General features: G+C 36.8%; 2 pseudogenes; both read right to left on the reverse strand.

Moving 5' to 3' along the window:
• Nucleotides 1–10473: 10473 nt before the first annotated feature.
• LOC140526588 (coiled-coil domain-containing protein 124 pseudogene) lies at nucleotides 10474–11365 on the reverse strand (annotated as a pseudogene).
• A 1589-nt stretch (nucleotides 11366–12954) lies between these two features.
• LOC140523763 (activated RNA polymerase II transcriptional coactivator p15 pseudogene) lies at nucleotides 12955–13343 on the reverse strand (annotated as a pseudogene).
• Nucleotides 13344–22546: the final 9203 nt, after the last annotated feature.

The following is a 22546-nucleotide window of genomic DNA, read 5'->3' on the forward strand; positions in this document are numbered from 1 at the left end:
TATCTTAACCAGATGAGAACACTTGTCTATTGAAGTAATAAATAATAGCTTTTAGAAGAAGTAGAAAAATGACTTGGATAAACTGGAGAGATATTTCACAAGCAGTTTGTTCAAATTTGCTTTAAAACTCCCATGAAATTCTACAAACTATGAAGTCAGATCAGGCTGATGAGTTTTGAGCCAATGAAGAGGAGATGATATTCCAGCTACTCTCCACGATAAGGAATAAATTGTAAATGGAAAGAGGCAGAAGATAAGGACTCTATCTTGGTCTAGTTCCTTCCTTAACCTTTGTCTAGTGTGAGGCCTCATAAATTTTAAAAGTTGAAAGGACTTCTCAGATTCCCTTCACTGTCCTACTTAGATCACCAGACCAATTGATGGCGGCGTCAAGAGCTAAAGATGGATTGGGCAAAGTTTAAAGATTCTAAAAGATTTCATGTAGAAGAGCAACACTAAATTAAGATGAGACTTCTGAGAACTGGGTTACACCTTTTCAGCATGTTTTCTCTAAACCTAAACACACTTTCCCCTGGATTGTGTGGATACTAGTAGACGGTAATATAACGTACTATTGGCAGACTTACGAACCAATCTTTCTTATTTTACCAACTTATAGAATTAAAATACCGGTTTGGAGAGTGTTTGAGCATCTTGACCACTTCATGAAATTCCTATTTACTTGAACAAATTATTTTGAATATTTCTTTCGACTCAGCCAATATTATTTAGTGATTGACTACCTGGCATTCATTCTAGGTCTTCCCTCTTTTATCTCTTGTTTCAATCTCAGCTACTATCTTTGAAAGTGCGGAGCAGGACTTATTTTTTCTGTTTCCTTAATTCCTATAGTAATAGTTTTAATGACCCTTCTGACCCATTTTCTTAGAGGAAATGCATCACCTATTACCTTTCATTTCTGTTCTTAATATTCTGCTTTCTTTTTAATCTAGTTAATATCGTACCTGTTCCTTTTGGCTGATAGCCAGTTTCAGCACCAGAATTGTCTGCACTACCAGAAATGTCTGTGTTATTCTCTCAATGACATCTTCCAATTGCTTTAATAGTTGACATTTCCATCAGAAGTTTTGTTTCCGGGGGTTGGCCTACGTTTGTTTTTTAGCTGTATACAACATTTCCAAAATAGTTTCCTGTTAGTATAACATTAACTGAATTTATTTACACACACCCTTTTTTCAGCACATGAATGAGAATTAGTCTCATTTTATCTCACTGGTATATTCATCAGTTTACAAATGATCTAAATTTAAAATATCTCTTTTCAGTTGCCATGAGATTCTTAAATTTCCTTATTTTGTATTCCCTTCCAAATCTATGTTCACTGTTCTTTTCTGTAATTCAACTCAACTGAAATTCAATTCATTTATGTAATTCATTTCAATTAAATAAGAATTTATTGAGTATTTTCTATGTCAGACAAAGTGTTAGGCACTGGGAAAAAGGACATAATTGATTTGGGCCCTGTACTCAAGGAGCTTACATTCTAAATAGTGAAGTTTCAATTTAAATTAATATATTTTTTTATTAGACAGAATTTTCTCAAGGCAATGAAAGTAGTATCCAGTCTGTAGAAGGGATAGGACCTGTAAAGACCTTCCCAATCCATCCAATTGGGGGTTAAAGCAGAGATTGCTGCTGACAGAAAGTACCAACCTAGGAATTGAATCTGAACTTATAATAAACAAAAGCAAAATAAAAGAAAACCAAATAGAACAAAGCACATATCAAGGTATAATTTACAACTTCTGAATATAAAGAAGAATTTCTGTGGTGTAAGAGAAAGCCAAGTAATGCCTCTTTAAAATATAATCATAAATTTTCTATTGTTTGACGGTATAGTTATTATTGGATGGGATGGTTATTGTTTGATATGTAGTTACAGAAGAACTCAAACATGGATACCCATAAGCTAAGTAGTCCTAATATCCATAATTTCAAATAAAAAAAGACAGCTTGCAGTTTTATATTTATAAGTCTATGTCAGATAAGATTTGCAGCATTTTGATGGAATGAAATTCTTGATTGACTGCAAGGTTCTGAGCTAGACTTTTTCTTTTTTACTATTTCTTTACATAGCATTAGATAATTCCCCCAGGTTGAGTTCCCAAAACGGAAATCCCCCTTAACCAATTATCATTCAAGCCTGCTATTAGTAAGTGACACAGAAAATTTTAGTATCATGTCTGGTTCTGATTAGGAATCCCCTTATTATAGTTTTTACCCATTACATGTTCTCAACCATAGTCAATCTTAGGATATATAATTTGCACCTAAATCCCAAATATGAGCATATCTGCTCCCTGACATATTTCCTTCATTCTCATGAGAGGTGATTTTCTTGCAGTTGGGTAGAACCTCTGTCTGTTTATAACATCATACTGTGAGGATGTATAATGCTTTTGCTTGCCTTCTTGATATGCTACATAATTTTTGATAATATCAGCTTCCTGATAACCAAAGTAAAAACCAAATTATTTGCTATAGATGAACCCATGATAATAATATTAACAGGAGACTCATGAATCATTTTTCCCATGCAGTTTGCAATTATCAAATCCTTTATGATTTCTCACTTATATTTACCTTTGTATAATTGTATTTACTCTTGTACTTGAATGCCGAATTTTTATTTCATCTTGGCTTTTGCATCAAGAAGGATTGAAATTTTTCTTTTTCGTTAAATGTTCATTTTTTCCCCCTTAGAATTATACTTATCTTTCTTGGATAGGTTATTCTTTCTTGTAATCTCAATTCCTTTCCCACCTGCAAAACTGCACATTTCTAATTGTTACTTCAACATTTAAAATATTCTCAGATGGAGCATTATATTCTCCATGGCAGACAGTACCAAAGAATACAGACATTTCACAATGTTTAACAAACTGATTTTAGTTACCAGAATTATGCATTAATAATTTGTGAATTTTTACTCTCCAGAGATAGCATTCTCATCACGTTTTATCCAAAAAAAATTTTCAGTTTTGATTATTGTGCTGGCCTCATTTTCATTAGAAGAAATAGCTTAAAAGGAGTATATGGTACAGGCATACTCAATTGTATTTACATTTTGCACTAATGATTTTTCACCCTATTGACATAGATATAAATCATACTGTATACATCAATGATAAGCAATTGGACCAGTGTGAACCATTAACGACATCAAGTAGTATATTGAACCAGTCAATGGACTTAAATATTTTATTCAAAGACTTTATTCTGTATCACCAAATTCCAAATATGGTTTCTAAGTTGTCAATCCACTACACTGATTTAGTCAACTCTTGATCCTTTTGAACACTGAATTTTATTAATATTGATAAGCTTTAATTTTTATGATTACATATCAAATCTTAAACCATCAAATACAATGCACAGCTATCAAGGAACAACATTGCCTAAAAACTCAGTAAAATAGACAATGTGCATTAGTCACCTGCAGCATATTTGTTTTTAGTTTTTTGGAGCTATTCAAACATGTCTTCCAGACTGCAAGGAACACTTCAGAAATTTGCTTAAAATTGCATATAACCTCTTCCACCTTGGAATAAAGTGACAAAGATATTTCTGTCCTTCCTCATCAGTCAAATAGCTTCTATTTTTTTCTAAATATCCTTAGTTCTTTTATATAAATACACCTTTAAGACTTACATAGCACTTTCCTCACAACCAGAAGTGAACTATTATAATCTCCATTTCACAGACTAGTAAACTGATATACAAATATGTGACTTGCCCATGGTAAGTGTCAGCCAAAAATCTATAGGATTATAGATTTAGATCATAAATTTAGAAGGATTTAATATGTCATCATCTAGCCCAACTCCCTAATTTTATGAATGAGAAAAGTAACGTTTAACATGTCCTCCATTACACGCTACTGCTTCTATTTATTGTTTAATGTTTATTTATTTATTTCTAGTTTCAACATTTATTTCCACAAAATTTTGAGTTCCAAATTTTCTCCCCATTTCTTCCCTCCACCCACCCAAAAAAGGCATGCATTCTGATTACCCTCTCCTCCAGTTTGTCCTCCTTTCTATCACAACCCTCTCTTCCCTTATTCCCAACTTCTCTCTTTTCTTGTAGGGCCAGATAGGTTTCTATATCCCATTACCTGTATTTCTTATTTACCAGTTGTATGCAAAAACAATTTTCAGCCTTCATTCCTAAAACTTGAGCTCCAATTTTCTCCCTCCCCACCCATCTCTACTGACAAGGCAAGCAATTCAATATAAGCTATATAATTGTAGGTTTGCAAAAGACTTCTATAACAGTCATGTTGTGTAAAACTAACTATATTTGCCTCCATCTTATCTTGTCCCCCTTCATTCTATTGTCTCTTTTGACCTTGTCCTTCCCCCAAAATGTTTACTTCTAATTACTCTCTCCTCCCATTTGCCCTCCCTTCTATCATCCCCCCACCCCCACTTATCCCCTTCTTCCCTTCTTTCCTGTAGTGTAAGATAGATTTTCATATCAAATTGAGTGAGCATGTTATTCCCTTCTTAGGTCAAATGTGATGAGAGTAAGCTTCACTTTTTGCCTCTCACCTCATTCATTTTTTCCTCCACTGAAAAACTTTTTCTTGCCTCTTTAATGAGAGATAATTTACCCCAATCTATTTCTTCATCCCTTCTCCCAATATATTCTCACCTCTTAATTTTATTTTTAGATATCATCCCTTCCTTTTCAACTCACCCTGTGCTCTGTGTCAATGTGTGTGTGTGTAATCCCTCCAACTACCCAAACACTGAGAAAAATTACAAGATTTACAAATATTATCTTTCCATGTAAGAATGTAAACAGTTCAACTTTAAAAAGTCCCTTATTATTTCTTCTTCTGGTTTACCTTTTCATGCTGCACTTGTTTCTTGTGTTTGAAAGTCAGATTTTCTACTCAGCTCTGGCATTTTCATCAAGAATGTTTCATCAAGAAAGACCTCTATTCAATTGAATGGCCATTCTTCCCCTGAATTATTATACTCAGTTTATCTGGGTAGGTGATTCTTGATTTTAATCCTAGTTCTTTTGATTTCTGGAATACCATATTTCAAGCCCTTCAGAACCTTAATGTAGAAACTGCTAGATCTTTGGGTTATACTGATTGTATTGCCACAATGCTTGAATTGTTTCTTTCTAGCTGTCTGCAATATTTTCTCCTTGACTTGTGAACTCTAGAATTTGGCTACAATGTTTCCAGATGTTTATCTTTTTTAACGCATTTCAGCATGTGATCAGTGGATTCTTTCAATATTTATTTTGCCCTCTGGTTCTAGAATATCAGGGCAATCTACCTTGACAATTTCATGAAAGGTAATGTCTAGGCTCTTTTTTGTTCATGGTTTTCTTGTAGTCCCATAAATTTTAAATTGTTTCTCTTGGATCTGTTTTCTAGGTCAGTTGTTTCTCTAGTGAGATTTTTCACATTATCTCCTATTTTTTTCATTCTTTTGGTTTTGTTTTGTAATTTCTTGATTTCTCTTAAAATCATTAGCTTCCATCTGCTCCATTCTAATTTTTAAAGACTATTTTGTTCAGTGATCTTTTGAACCTCCTTTTCCATTTGACTTATTCTGCTTTTTAAGGCATTATTCTCCTCATTTGCTTTTTAGACCTCTTTTGCCTATTGAGTTAGCCTATTTATAAAGGAGCTATTTTCTGCAGTGTTTTTTTGAGTCTCCTTTAGCAAACTGTTGAATCACTTTTCATGATTTTCTTGCATCGCTCTCATTTCTCTTCCCAACTCTCTTACTTGATTATCAAAATCCTTTTTTTAACTCTTCAATGGCCTGAGAGGAGTGCATATTTACTTTGCAAGCCATGACTTTTAAATCTTCCTCTGATGTTATTCATTGTTTTTCCTCACCCAAAAGGATGGAAGAAGACACCTGTTCACCAAGAATGTAGCCTTCTATAATTTTATTTTTTTCCCAGTTACTTGACTTTTGAGTCCTTTGTCCACAGGAAGACATACTCTGGGTGTCTGTAAGTTTTCAGGTCCTCTGCGGTGACACAATAAAGGGAGAGGAGTTTACTCTTTCCTATCTAGCCTGCACTCTGGTGTAGGAGCAAATGGAAGTACTCTGTTTTGCCCAGGATATTCCAGCAGGGCTCCCTCTCCAGAGCTACTCCAAGCTCCACTGTGAGCACTTTTTCTCATCTCAGGCGAACCACTCAAAGCTGAGATCCAGTTCAGTGGCTCAATTCCCCCAAGTGCTTTACGTGGAGAGTTCCAAAAATGGATGCTGCTGTTGCAATGGCTGCTGCTGTCAGCTCCAGACTGTGTTCCCTTCTCAGGCAGGTGAAAGATGTTTCTCACTGACCTTTGAAGCTGTCTTTGATGTTTATAGGTTGAGCAATCTGGGAACAGGCAGTTGATGCAGGGGATTCTGCCCCCAAGGGTCTACTCAGGTGCTATCTATGATGCATGGCCCACATTGAGTTGTGTTCTACTCTGCACCCAGTGGGATAGACCTTTCCTGTTGACCTTCCAGGCTGTCTTGGTATGGAAATCTCTTTCACTCTGTCGTTTTGTGGCTTCTACTGCTCTATAATTTTTTTACAGTCATTTTTACAGGTATCTGATGGGCTATGGTTGGGGGGGGGGGGGCTTTTTCAGGTCTGTCTTTCTACTCTGCCATCTTGGCTCTGGCTCCCAAATTCTTCTATTTAAAAAAAGGTTGAACATCATCACAACATCTTTAAGAGCTGACAAAGTACATGCTTTTCTCTAGAAGATATTTTGTACTTGTAAAGCATAAAATAACAATGCATCAGAGAATTTTTTGGTCATTAATAACAGGTTTTCACACTGGAGTAATAGCGCAATTTACTGAGGCCTAAATGTCAATACATCAGTTCTTTAACTATCATGCTTACTTCCAGGGCAAAATTTTACTTGTCAAGAGATTTTAAATTGAAGAATGAGAATAAGGTAACATGTCCCTTTAATTTGACCCAACAGCCTAACCCATACAAACAATAATAAAAATTAACTATGTACTGAAAACTAAGTTGGGATACTTGATGTGTCATTTTAAAAGATAACAAGTTGTTACTAATATTGATGTTACTTATACTTATACTTATAAGTATACTTATAAGTATTTTAACAAACTACTCAACATCTAGATTACTGATGGATTTCAGCACCACCTTCATCATAGCAAAGTATATTAATATGCTAGCTTAATCCATTTAAAGATTTGAAACACATCATTTCATTATTCCCTACCAACCAAACTGAAGTCCTTTGCTTCAACTCATTCCTGTTATTTAGAAAGGAATACTGCTTTTAAATCATCTATCATGTAAGTTCAAAGGGTAAAATGCTTCCCTCAAAAATTGGGCAAAATTTCAATCTAGAGGACTACAATTTGAATATTTTGGTCTATATCATAGATACTATTATATACCAAAATTTCCTTATTCCCCCAAAGTATTTACTTAATCAAAATACAATGAAGCGTACTATAAGAATTCATTTAAAAAAGGAAAAAATTCTTACTTAAAAAGAGTAACTTTCAGTTAAGAATTAGTAACTATAATCATTTGCCAGATAATCTTAAAATTTAATTTCTGACTATTCTATTATTAAATGTTTTCTGGGCTGCAAATGAAATGAATACATTTAATTGAAAGGGCGGAGTTCTTAGGCAGGGAACTAATGAAACACTATCAAAAATCTGAGCTGACTGATAGCAGTAAGCATTTGTCGTTTGCTACCAAATTCAAATCCACTTCGTTACAAGAATTTATCAATAAAAGGTCTTAAAGAAACAATATATATGAGTAAATCATAATCACATAGTTATGTGAATTGATCTTAAAGTGCCACCACATTTAAAGAATCACATTTTTCATAGTCCTACCTGAATGTATATTCTATTATAAAAATGTAATCAAGTTTGGATCATTCAAAATATAAGTATTCTTATCCCTACTTGCCTTTGATCTAAAGCTGTATGACTATTAGTCTTCTCATTTTTTCTGACTACTCAGTTACATTTCCCTTTAACACACACAACAGTTTCACAAGCATTGCATGGTTCCACAAACACCTCTATTAATGCCCTCTTCAGATCTTATTCTATTATGCCTGCTACCAAAGTGTTCATGCATTTTCTATGTCACCATTTCTGTGCCTCCCTCTTTAGACACAATATGGTAAAAGAGCAGAAAGCTAAGTGTAGGCCAATCAAATCCACTTAGCTGCATGTTGGCACTTAAGTACATGACCAAAATAGTGTCATTCCTAACAGACTACTGTGGGAGAAACTATAGAAAACAAGTGTCAGCCTATTTTTATAAAAGTTTACCATAATAATATAGCACCATGGTTAAGCATAACTACTTCTCTGATGACAAAGTTAATATACTATCGTACATATCAAATTCTCCATATCTATAACAAAAAGTTAGGACCAGTTACTTTCTGTATTTTTATTAAATCCTAATCTGAGATAATTTTTTTTTTTTTTTTGGACCCAGTTGTTTATTTAACGAATAGATTGCACACTGAGCACCTACTGTGTGCGGGGACCTGTTACGGGCTACATAGTGAGGGGAAGAGAGAGAGAATGGATGACCCTCCACCGTGAGTCCTCGGGTGAGCACCCAAACTAGTTGGGAAAAGACAGGGGCCCATGTAAAAACTACAACAAAGATGGGATAAAGATCACAGGAAGGGCAAGACATGAGCTGGGGATCTAGTTTACTTCTTGTTGGGGAGTGGGGTAATTGGAGAACTTCCTAGGCATGTACCTTGCAGGATGGATAGGATTTCAGCATGGAAGAAAGAAATCTCCTGGGTGTGGAGAACAGGTTTCCCCACTCAAACCAAAAGGCTTTAAAAAATTTTTTTTTACCCCTTCTACCCTTCCAGTTTCCCCTGGGGACCCTCTAGTCCCTCTCAGCCTGGGGAGTAAAAGGTTTGCTCCAAATTCCCTGGTTCTTTCAGGGTTAAGCCTCCAAACAGTCTACGTCCTTCTCAGTGGGAGCCAAAAGGGGAGGAGTCTCCTGACACTAAGCAGGGTAGGCTTCGGCCTTGTCCTTTAGTGGTGTTCAATTGTCTGCAAGTTAAAACCAAAAAGACAAACGTTTTTATGCCTCTGATGAGGGGAAAGGGAGAAAAGTTGAGATGGAGTCTGAGGGCTATGCAGAGTGGTCACCCCACCTTTACCTACTTGCTTAGCTCCCTAGTGGCCTTCTGCTGCTGCTGGAGGTGACCTTGCAAGAAGAGTGAGAGAGTCTGATGCCCTTAAAAACTTGAGGATCCCAAAGTGCAAATGCTTTTTAGAAGCAGCAGACATAGCCTTCTACAGCCCCAAACACACACACCAAGCCCTTGAGAAAGGAGGAAGCTCTTGCTGGGAGCAGGATCTCTCTAGTGCCAGGGAGGTCCTGGTACTACCTAGGCCCAAACCAGAACAGGAAAACTCTAGGTGGGGGCTATCCCTTGGCAAGTGGTGGACACTGGACTATGCCCAGGACTGTGTCCCTTAGGTTTTGGTGGGGAGGTGGGAGGTGGAAGGAGAAGGCAGTCAGTTAAGTCAGTAACTCAGTGCTGCCAAGAACTGGGAATTTTGGACCATCACTAGGGGTGGTAGGGGGGTTGGGTAGAGGACATACTTTTACCTCTAAGATTTTAGTCTCTGGTTACTGATATTGGAGTGGGAATTATGCAAAATTAAGTTAAAATCACTTGTTATGAAAAAAATTAAATTAAAATACCCCCCCAAATCTTTTCTTGGCTAGAGTAGTTCAGCTCACAACCCCACAGTGGGAATAAGTGAGCCCCACGATGAAGGTCTTTGGAGGCAAGCTTCACCTATTACTGAACCTGCTCAGGAGGAATTGGGCATGAGTCAAGTTGGCAGAAATCCTGTGGAAAGTGGATGACCAGAGTGAAGGGGATGTGGGGTGTGCTGGTAACTGGTCCATCCAACTAGCTTGAAGGGGCCTTATGGAGGAGGAGCAGGTGCCCAACTGCTGAGAGGGAGAATTAGGATCTAGACCTCAGCTCTGGTAAAGGCCCTGATCACCTGGGACAGACTCAACCTCCCAGTTTAAGAAGAGAGGAAGAAGGCCCCTTAACTGCCTTGCCAAAGTCATTGAGGCCTGAGAAATTGATGCTGAGTTGTAGGGCCCTGCAGATGAAAGCTAAAGCTGTATATTCCCACTCCACTCCCAAAATGGGGGATGGGGAGGAGAGAGAGAGAGAGAGAGAGAGAGAGAGAGAGAGAGAGGGAGGGGAAGAGAGAGAGAGGGAGAGACTCTGTGTGTGTGTGTGTGTGTGTGTGTGTGTGTGTGTGTGTGTGTGTGTGACCAGTGCTGCCATGCTGGGTCAGGGAAGCTGGGATGGGGACTTTCTGCCTTGAAGTCAGAGAAGGGCAGGGCCTCGTTTCTAGGGAGGCAGCAGGAGAGGCCAGATAGCAGGAACCTTGGACGGGTGGTGACTGCTCTTTTAATCAGTAGTGCTGAAAACAGGGGAGGGAAATGTGTTTAAAAAAAAAATTCCACTGGTTCTATCTGGGGCTGTTCTTCTCTGTCCCCCAAACCCTGAATTTGAGGGTCTGGGAGCCAGTGGTACAGAGTAGGATGGGTCCCCTCTCTTCCCCTGCCTGTTTCCATTCCCCAAGTTCTATTTCTGGGCATTATAGGCCATGGTCCGCTGGTTCATGGGGTTGTCAGGGGACCTCATCCACTCCTTCTTCAACAGCTGTTTCAGCTGGGACAGACGCATGTTGGGGTTCTCCTTCTTCAGTCTTGGCAGGTGCAGTTCCTCAAAGGCAGTTAAAGCAGCTTTCATGCGGCGCTCAGGGTGGCGGTCAGAGTCGTCATTAACACTGAGGACAGCTATGGCATCTTCAATCGTTCTGGCTTCCACACTCTCCTCCTCAGGGATGCGGCGGTTGACATTCTCCTCTAAAGGTACTTCAAGGGGACTTTTTGGTTTGTCCACTGTCTCCTCATTTTCCTTCTGTTGCTGGTCTCGGCGGAGCGTCTCCTTTATTTGGGTCCGGGTCACTTTGCCGGGGGTCAGGGGCTTGGGCGACTTCCCCTTCAGCTTGGAGTCTTCTTCTTCCAGCAGCCTCTGCAACTCTTTCTTCCGTTCCAGTTGCTCTAGACGGGGCTTCTCCTTCTCCTCCTTCCTCTGCTCCTTCCTCATGACGTGTTTGTCATCATCCTTCCAATAGGCATCCTCCAGTTCCTGCTGCCGCTTGGCATCAGCTGCTGCTTTGGCCTCGGCCTTCCTCGCTCGAGCAGCGGCCGACTTGGTGTTCTCGCCCTGGAACTTCTTGGGCATCCCTCAGCATGGACTCCTTCCCCGAGCTCAGGACCGCCTAATCTGAGATAATTTAACAATAGTATCTGCTTTCACAGACAGCATCCCAAAAGCGCTAAACATCTTTCAAAACTAAAGGCAAATTAAGGTTTTTATATCTTGATCTTCTGCAGACTAAACAAGGTGACTTGGCAACTACATAGAACTCTGGAGTAATTAACATACACATGCTTAGAGTAAATACAAGCAATGTTCATTTTTAAGTATAATGCAATATTTATTACACTAGAATTAATTCTAAGCCTTCCATATACCGTATTTAAATTGACAATCAATTCGCTAGTGAGTGATACCTTAGTATCTCAACACCACTGAAATCTCTAAAATTAATATTACATCATTACGGGAAGGAAGTGAAATTTTAGTTTCAAAAGAGAAGCCACCATAAGGAAAAATGAAAGAAATAAAGAGGGAAAGGGGTAAAACTATTATAATGAAAAATCAGTTTTATATACTTTGAAGAGAAAAGATGATAAGCTCTAGTTTTCACAAATCAAAGGTTTATTTTTAAATTCAATGCTGTTCAATGATTCTTTAACATTAGTTGAGCTGAAACTAAAAGATCTACAAATTTTTAATATTTGCCTTACCAGTAACCAACACTTCTGATCAAAAAGGTCACAAGAGTTAGATTTTATTACTTGATTTTATTTTACGCTAGGTGGTGTATTGCAAAGCATTTCTTTTTGTTAAAGTATAGACAATTAGCTTCACTCAGAATACACTTCTAATGCAAATATTTTTGCCTTTTTATTTTTTTGTTTCTTTCTTTAAATTGAATCATTTTATTTCTTTTCAATGTTCGATAATCACTTCCATATATCTGAGATTTTTTTCCACTCACACCCCCATATTTCCCCTTCCTTCTCCCCTCTTCCTTGCAATGACATACAATCTTATATGGGTTCTACATGTACATTCCTGTCAAATGCATGTTGCATAGAAGAATTAAAATGAATGGGGGAAACCACAAAACAAAACATAATATAATACAAATGAAAATGATTTATTTTTGTCTTCAATCCAATTCCATAGTTCTTTCTCTGGATGTGGAAGGTGTTTTGCTTCAAGAATCCATTGGAAATTTTTTAAGTCCATGCATTTTGTTGAATTACTAAGTCTACCAGAAAAATTCCTTGCACACTGTGGTTGTTGCTGGGTACAAATTTCTCCTGGTTCTATTCCATTCACTCAGCATAAATTCATATAAGTCTTTCCAGGCTTCTCTGAAGTCTTCCTATTCATCATTTCTCATAGCACAATAGTATTCGGTTACATTCATATACCACAACTTGTTCAGCCATTCTTCAATTGATGCACATCCCCTTGGTTTCCAGTTTTTGGCCACCACAAAGAGAGCTGCTATAAATATTTTTGTATATGTGGGGCCCTTTTCCATTTTTATGATCTCTTGGGGATACAGTCCTAGAAGCAATATTGCTGGGAAAAGGATTCATCTCACAAATTGTTTTGCAATCCAAATATACAATAGCTTGGAAAACAAATAGTTTAGAAAACAAAAGCCAATATAAAAAGACTGATTAAAACAGCTAAAACAGTACAGGTTTCTAATGGCCCTGATTTTACAGTTTTCTTACTGCATCATCAGTATCAGAATTCTGTTACTTCAGCTGGCTCCATTGTTCTGGATTTAAAAAAATATCTTTTCTACCAGGTTTCATTTCACCTTCCTGATCCCTCCAGTATGCTCTAATATCAGTTAGGACTTTTCCTTTAGAGTCCTGAACACTGACATATCTCATTTTTCCAATCTGGAACATATGATCATCTTCGGCTGCTGATTTGCTTGGAAAAAGCTGATGCTTTAGAACTTTTTCCTATCTTTTTCTTCTTTATAGGTTTTTGTGTTTTCTGGAAGAGCTTGCTTTTTCCTCTTTGCCTTTTTGTCAGTTTCACTGTCAGAATCACTCCGAGATGAGCTTAAAGGAATAAGTTCCTTTGATATCAGCATCACTCCGTTCCTGCAGCTGCACACTCTCTCCTTTTGTTTCTTTATATTGACAGATGATAAATGTTGGTTACTGTGCTTCCAAGTTGTTTAAATTTTTTCTTTCTGATTACTGACAACATTTTCTCTTTGTTCTCGTAGCTCTGAATTTTGGTTAAAATATTGCTGGAAATTTTATATTTTGGAATACTTTGAGGAGATGATAGGTGAATTCTTTTAATTATATTTTGCCTTGTGGATCTAAATTATCTTGTCAGTTTTCATTTATATTTTCTTGAAACATGATTTAAAATATATGTTATATCATGAATTTCAAGAAAACCATCAATTTTTTAAATTGTTTCCAAAAACATCTTTTGAAAACAGCTTTTTTTCCTGTGAAGCATTTCACCTTTTTAAAATACTTTTGTTTTATCTATTTGAATTTGTTTTACTGTTTCTTGATGTCTCATGGAGACATTAGCTTCAACTAGTCCAATTAATATTTTAAATATCTGAGAAATCGTTAAGCTTTTCCCAATTGCAAGTGGAAAATTTTAACATTTACTTTTAATGCTTTATATTTAAATTTTCCTTTATTTTCCCTTAACACTACTTGAAAGAGAAAGTAATTTGATATAGGTTTTAGATGTGCAATAATGAAAATATATTGGATGTTAGTCATTTCATAAGTTAAAAGACAAACAAAACACAAAATAACAAATTAAATGTAAAGTAGTATATTTTGATCTGCATTCAGACTCCATCAGGTATTTCTCTGGAAGCGGACAATATTTTTCATCGTGAGTCCTTTGGAATTGTTTTGGATCACTGCATTGCTGAGAATACCTTACTTATTCACACTTGATCATCTCACAATATTGCTATAGCTGTATTGTACAATTTTCTCCTGGTTCTCCTCACTTCACTTTGCATCAGTTAAATTCAACCTTTCCAGAGTTTTCTAAAATCATTTTGCTCATTATTTCTTTTGGAACAATACTATTCCATTAGAAATATATACTACAATTTGTTCAGCCATTCCTCAATTTGAAAGATATCATCTCAATTTTCAATTACTTGCTACTACAATAAGAGCTGCAATAAATATTTTGTAGAAATATATTATTTTTTTTCCTTTTCTTTATCTATGCAGGGAAAAGATCTAGTAGTGGCATTGCTCATTCAGAGAGTATGCAAATTTTTATAATTCTCTGGGCAAAATTCCAAATTGCTCTCCAGAGTAGCTAGATCAGTTCAAAACTCCAATGAAACATGCATTAGTGTTCCAATTTATAATATTTATCATTGTCCTTTTCTGTCACATTAGCCAGTATTATAGATTTGAAGTGCTATTGCAATTTTTTAAATTTAAATTTCTCTAATCAATAACCATTTATAGAATTTTTTTCATATGACTATAGATAGCTTTAATATCGTTCTCTGAAAACTTCCTCTTTATCAATTGGAACATTGCATGCATTCTTATAAATCTGAATCAGTTCTCTAATTGTTTTAGAAATGAGACCCTTAGCAGAGACATTCATTGTAAAACTTGTTTCTCAACTTCTAGGTCCCCTTCTAATATTGGTTGCTTTGCCTTAATTTGTACAAAACCTTTTAAATTTAATCTAATCGAAATTACCCATTCTGCATGTCATAATATTCTCCATCTCTTGTTTGGTCATCAATTCTTCCGTTTTCCACAGATCTAGCAGGTAAAATACAGGGTAGGAGATATTTCTTTATGATTAGTTATTTTCTTAATGTATTATTTGCTTTCAGTTTTCTACAATCACTTCCATATATCATGGATATTCTCCCCTCCAGCCCCCTTGATCCCCCCTCCCTCTCAACTTCCTCCTGAGATGGCATGCAATCTTACATAGGTTCTACACATACATCCCTATTAAATACATTTTCACCTCAGTCATATTGCATAGAAGAATCAAAATGAATGGGAGAAACCATGAAACAAAAGAAAATATAACAGAAGAGAAAATTGTCTCCTTCATTCTGGGATCAAATTCCATAGTTCTTTCTCTGAATGTGGAAGGTGTTTTGCCTCAAGAGTCTATTGGAAATTTTTTAAGTCCATGCATTGCCATGAAGGACTAAGTCTTCCAGAAAAATTTCTTGCACACTGTTGTTGTTGCTGTGTAAAAATAAGTTCTGTTTCTGCTCCTTTCACTAAGCATCAAGTCATATAAGTCCATCCAGGCCTCTTTGAAGTGTTCCTATTCATCACTTCTTATGTCACAACAGTATACCATTACATTTGTATATCACAACTCGGTCAACCATTCCCCAGTTGATGGGCATCCCCTTGATTTCCACTTTTTGGCCACCACAAAGAGAGATTATTTAAATGTTTTTGAACATGTGGGACCCTGTCCCATTTTTATGATCTCTTGAGGATACAGTTCTAGAAGTGACATTGCTGGGTAAATGGCTATGCACATTTTTGCAGCCCTTTGGTTGCATTTCCAAATTACACTCCAAAAAGGTGGAATCAACTCACATCTCCATCAATAATGATTTAGTATTTCAACTCTACCAAACCGCCTCCAACAATTATCATCTTTCTGTCACATGGCCCAATCTGATAGGCATGATGTTGTACCTCATAGTTGTTTTGATTTGCATCTCTCAAACCAATAGTGATTTAGAGAATTTTTTCATATGACTATAGGTACCTTTAATTTCTTCCTCTGAAAACTGCATATTCATATCATTTGACCTTTTATCAATTGGGGAATCTCTTGTATTCTGGTACATTTGACTTAGTTCTCTATGTATTTCAGAAATGAGGCTTTTATCACAGACACTAGCTTGAAATTTGTTTTTCCATTTTCTGTGTTTCTCCCAATCTTGATTGAATTGGGTTTGTTTGTGGAAAAACTTTTAAATTCGATGTATTCAAAATTTTTCATTTTGCACATAATAGTCTTCTCTGTCTCTTGTTTGGTGAACAATTTCTCAATTCTCCCTAAGTCTGAGAAATACACTATTCCATGCTCTACTACTTGGTTTATACTATCAGTATTTATACATAGATCATGTATCCATTTGGACTTTGTTCTTCTGTAAGGTGTCAGGCATTGGTCAATGTCCAGTTCCTGTTACACTGTTATCCAGTTTGCCCAATAATTTTTAGCAAACAGTGAGTTCTTATACCACAAGGTGAGGTCCTGTGGTTTATCAAATAATAAATTGTTATTTTCTTTGACTATTTTGTCTTGAGTATCTAACATATTCCACTAGTCTACCCCTCTGTTTTTTAGCTAGTACCAAGTTGTTTTGATGATTGCTGCCTTATAACACAATTTGAGATCTGTTAGGGCTAGGCCAACTTGTCTAGCATTTCTGTTCATTAATTCCCTTGATATTCTGGATGTTTTGCTCTTCCAGATTTATTATGATCTTATTTTTACTAGCTCTAGAAAATAATTGATAGTTTGATTGGTATGGTAATGAATAAGTATATTAATTTACATAGAACCCCAATTTTTATTATACTACCTTGGCCTACTCACAAGAAACTAATGTTATTTTTCCACTTACTTAGATATGAATTTATATGTACAAAAATAATTTTGAAGTTGTGTTCATATAGTTCCTGGGTTGCTTTTGGCAAGTAGACTCCCAGATATTTTATATTATCTACCTGAGCTTTAAATGGGATTTCTCTTTCTATTTCTTGCTGTTGAGTTTTCTTAGTAATATATAGAAATGAAGATGATTTATCTGGGTTTATTTTGGAACCTGCAACTTTGCCAAAGTTGTTTATTACTTCAAGTAGTTTTTGACTTGATTCTCTAAGCATATCATCATATCATCCACAAAGAGTGATAACTTTTGCATACTCTCATTCCCTCAATTTCTTTTTCTTCTCTTAGTGCTAAAGTTAACGTCTGTACATATTGAACAACAGTGATGATAATAGGCATTCTTGTTTCAGCACTGATCTTGCGAGAAATGCATCTGGCTTATCCTCATTGCTTATAATACATGCTAGTGGTTTTAGGTAGATAGTCCTTACTATTTTGTGGAATGCTCCATTTATTCTTATGCTCTCCAGTGTTTTCAATAAGAATGAATGTTGTAGGGGGCGGAGCCAAGATGGCAGAGTAGAAACACACACGTACACTAGCTCGGAACCCACCGCCCATAAAATATCTGTAAAAAAGATTCTGGAGCAACACGTTCTGGAGCAGCAGAAGCCACAGAACAACGGAGTGGACAAGATTTCTGTTCCAGAGAGACCTGACACAAAAAGTCCATCGCGCCCCAGACTGGGAGCCGAGCCCAGCCCTGCCTTTGCTGGCACCAAGAGGAGCGGATCCGAGCAGGCTTCAGGGATGGAATCTCCAGCAGCCACATGGGTCCTTCCACCCACGGGTCCCAAAGGTTGGTGAGAGGGTTTTCTACGCTTGCCAAGAGGGGAATGGGGTGCCGTCATAACTCAGGCCCCCTCCGGAGGCAGCAGCAGAGGTGGGGGCAGACTGGGGCTCCCCAAGCAGGCAGGAACCTGGATCCATTGTTGAAGGTCTTTGCATAAACCCCAAGAGGGAAGTGAGCCCTTGTGGTGGCCCTGGCCCCACGTGAGCACCTGAACTTAATCTCACACTGAATAGCAGCCCTGCCCCCACACAAAGCCCTGAGGCTGGAAAGCAGCATTTGAATCTGAGACCCCAAGTGCTGGCCAGGTGGATCTGGAGGTGTGGAGAGGGTGGAAAGAAAACTCAGAAGTCAAGTCACTGGCTGGGAAAATGCCCAGAAAAGGGAAAAAAAAAAATAAGACTATAGAAGGTTACTTTCTTGGTGAACAGGCATTTCCTCCCTTCCTTTCTGATGAGGAAGAACAATGCTTACCATCAGGGAAAGGCACAGAAGTCAAGGCTTCTGTATCCCAGCCCACTCAACGGGCTCAGGCCATGGAAGAGCTCAAAAAGGATTTTGAAAATCAAGTTAGAGTGGAGAAGGAAAAACTGGGAAGAGTAATGAGAGATGAAAGAAAAACATGAAAAACAGGTAAACACCCTGCTAAAGGAGACCCAAAAAAATGCTGAAGAAAATAACACCTTGAAAAATAGGCTAACTCAATTGGCAAAAGAGGTTCAAAAAGCCAATGAGGAGAAGAATGCTTTCAAAAGCATAATTAGCCAAATGGAAAAGGAGATTCAAAAGCTCACTGAAGAAAATAGTTCTTTCAAAATTAGAATGGAACAGATGGAGGCCAATGACTTTATGAGAAACCAAGAAATCACAAAACAAAACCAAAAGAAAGAAAAAATGGAAGATAATGTGAAGTATCTCATTGGAAAAACAACTGATCTGGAAAATAGATCCAGGAGAGACAATTTAAAAAATATGGGACTACCTGAAAGCCATGATCAAAAAAAGAGCCTAGACATCACCTGTCATGAAATTATCAAGGAAAACTGCCCTGAGATTCTAGAACCAGAGGGCAAAATAAATATTCAAGGAATCCACAGTTCACCGCCTAAAAGAGATCCAAAAAGAGAAACTCCTAGGAACATTGTGGCCAAATTCCAGAGTTCCCAGGTCAAGGAGAAAATATTGTAAGCAGCTAGAAAGAAACAATTCAAGTACTGTGGAAATACAATCAGGATAACACAAGATCTAGCAGCCTCTACATTAAGGGATCGAAGGGCATGGAATAGGATATTCCAGAAGTCAAAGGAACTAGGACTAAAACCAAGAATCACCTACCCAGCAAAACTGAGTATAATACTTCAGGGGGAAAATTTGTCTTTCAAGGAAATAGAGGACTTTCAAACATTCTTGATGAAAAGACCAGAGCTGAAAAGAAAATTTGACTTTCAAACACAAGAATGAAGTGAAGCATGAAAAGGTGAACAGCAAAGAGAAGTCATAAGGGACTTACTAAAGTTGAACTGTTTACTTTCCTACATGGAAAGACAATATTTGTAACTCTTGAGACTTTTCAGTATCTGGGTACTGGGTGGGATTATACACACACACGTGCACATGCACACGCACACACACATAGAGACAGAGTGCACAGAGTGAACTGAAGAGGATGGGATCATATTTTAAAAAAATCAAATCAAGCAGTGAGAGAGAAATATATTGGGAGGAGAAAGGGAGAAATGGAATGGGGCAAATTATCTCTCATAAAAGAGGCAAGCAAAAAACTTTTTAGTGGAGGGAAAAAGAGGGGAGGTGAGAGAAAAATATGAAGTTTACCCTCATCACATTCCACTAAAGGAAGAAATAAAATGCACACTCATTTTGGTATCAAAACCCACCTTACAATACAGGAAAGTGGGGGATAAGGGGATAAGCTGGGTGGGGGGGATGATGGAAGGGAGGGCATGAGGAGGCGGGAGCAATTTGAGGTCAACACTCATGGGGAGGGACAGGATCAAAAGAGAGAATAGAAGTATTGGGGGACAGGATAAGATGGAGGGAAATATAGTTAGTCTTATACAACACCACTATTATGGAAGTCATTCGCAAAACTACACAGATATGGCCTGTATTGAATTGCTTGCCTCCCAAAGGGAAGGGGTGGGGAGGGAGGGAGGAAGAGAAGTTGGAACTCAAAGTTTTAGGAACAACTGTTGAGTATTGTTCTTGCTACTAAGAAATAAGAAATACAGGTAAAGGGGTATAGAAAGTTATTTGGCCCTACAGGACAAAAGAGAAGATGGAGACAAGGGCAGAGAGGGATGAAAGAAGAGAGAGCAGATTGGTGATGGGGGCAATTAGAATGCTCGGTGTTTCGGGCTAGGGGGAGGGGACAAAAGGGGAGAAAATTTGGAACCCAAAATTTTGTGAAAATGAGTGTTAAAAGTTAAATAAATAAATAAATAAATAATTTTAAAAAAAGAATGAATGTTGTATTTTGTCAAAAGTTCTTTGTGCATCAGTTGAGACAATCATGTGGTTTCTTTTAATGTTTTTGTTGATGTGATCAGTGACGCTAATATTTTTTCTAATATTGAACCTGGCATAAATTCTACCTCATCATAATGTATTATTCTGTAGATGAGTTGATTTATTCTTTTTGCTAATATCTTATTTTAAAATTTTGCATTTATATTCTTTAGAAAAATTGGTCTACAATTTTCTTTCTCTGTTTTGTCTCTTCCTACTTTAGGTATCACACTATATTTGTAGCTTAAAAAAGAATTTGCTAGGATTCCTTCTTCAACAATTTTTCCACATATTCTTTATAGTATTGGAATTAACTGCTGTTTAAATGTTTGATAACATTCACTTGGAAATCCATCTGACCCTGGAGATGTTTCCTCGGGAGTTCATTGATGGCTTTTTCAATTTCTTTTTCTGAGATGGGGATATTTAAGTATTCAAATCCTCTTCTCTTAATCTAGGCAACCTTTAACTTTTAAAATATTAATCCATCTGATTTAGATGGTCAAAATTATGGGTATGTAGTTAGGTAAAGTAATTTCTAATTATTGTTTCAATTTCCTCCTTCTTGGGCATGCATTCACCCATTTCATTTTTTTACGATGGTGTTGTAGTTTTCTTCTTTCTTTTTTTAATCATATTGACCAAAGGTTTGCTAATTTTATTGTTTTTTTTTCATAATACCAATTGTTAATTTTACTTATTGGTTGAATAGTTGTCTTAATTTCACTTTTATTAAACTCTCCTTTGCCTTTCAGTGTTTCTAATTTGGTATTTACTTGGGGATTTTCAATTTGTTCTTTCTTGAGCTTTTTAAGCTATATGCCCAATTTATTGATGTCCTCTCTCTGTTTCATTAAAGTAGGCATTAAAAGATAGAAAACTTATCCTAAGAACTGCTTTTGTAGTATGACATAAGATGTTGGAGATGGTCTCATTATTGTCATTCCCTTCAATGAAGTTGTTGATGGTTTCTATGATTTGTTGTTTAACCAACTCGTTCATTAGGATTAGATTATTTAGTTTCCAACTGATTTTTGGTTTCCCTTTCCATGGCCTTTTACTACATATAATTTTTACTGCATTGTGATCTGAGAAGGATGCACTGACTACCTCTACCATTCTGCACTGGATAGTGAGGGTTTTATGCCCTAGTACATGGTCAGTTTTTGTATATGTGCCATGCACCACTGAGAAAAAAGGTATATGCCTTTCTATCTCCATTTAATCTTCTGCTGAGTTTTATCATACCTACATTACCCAGACTTTTATTAACCTCCTTAACTTCTTTCTTATTTATTTTGGATTAGACATACCACAAGTTCAGACAGGGGGAGGTTGAGGTCGCCCACTAGTATAGTTTTGCTGTCTACATCTTCTTGTAACTTCCTTAATTTCTCCTCTAAGAATTTGGATGTTATACCACTTGGAGCTTATATGTTTAGTAATGACACTGATCATTGTCTGTGGTGCCTTATAGCAGAATAGAGATTCCTTCCTTATCTCTTTAGATTATGATTTCTGCTTTTGCTTGATGTGAGATTAGGATTGCTACCCCTGGATTTTTTACACCACCTGAAGTGAAATACATTGTTTTTTTAAATTAAAATATTTTGTTGTCAGTGTTTGACAATCACTTTCATATATCCTAGATTTTTCCCTCCCTCGCTTCTTCTACACACACATTTCTATTAAATACATGTTACATAGAAGAATTAAAATGAATGGGAGAAACCATAAAACAAAATAAAACATAATATAAAAGTAAATGATCTGTTTCTATCTGTGATCCAATTCCATAGTTCTTTTTCTGGATGTGGAAGGCGTTTTCCCTCAAGCATCTATCGGAACCTTTTTAAGTCCATACATTTCAATGAATTACTAAGTTTACCAGAAAAACACATACTGTGGTTGTTGCTATGTACAAACTTCTTCTGGATCTACTCCATTCACTCAGTATCAGTTCATATAAATCTTTGTAGGTTTCTCTGAAGTCTTCATGTATATCATTTCCCTTAGCACAATAGTATCCAATTACATTCACATACCACAACTTTTTCAGTCATTCCCCAGTTGATGGGCATCCCCTTGATTTCCACTTGTTGCTCACCACAAAGAGAGCTGCTGTAAACATTGTTGTGCATGCGAGACCCTTTCTCATTTTTATGATCTCTTTGGGATACAATCCCAAAAGTAATATTGCTGGGTCAAAGGGTATGCACATTTTTGTAGCCTTTCGCCAAAGTTTCAAATTGCTCTCCAGAATGGTTGGATCAGCTGACAGCTCCACCAACAATAAATTA

Source organism: Notamacropus eugenii, chromosome 2 (genome assembly GCF_028372415.1).
Source record: "Notamacropus eugenii isolate mMacEug1 chromosome 2, mMacEug1.pri_v2, whole genome shotgun sequence".
NCBI lineage: Eukaryota > Metazoa > Chordata > Mammalia > Diprotodontia > Macropodidae > Notamacropus > Notamacropus eugenii.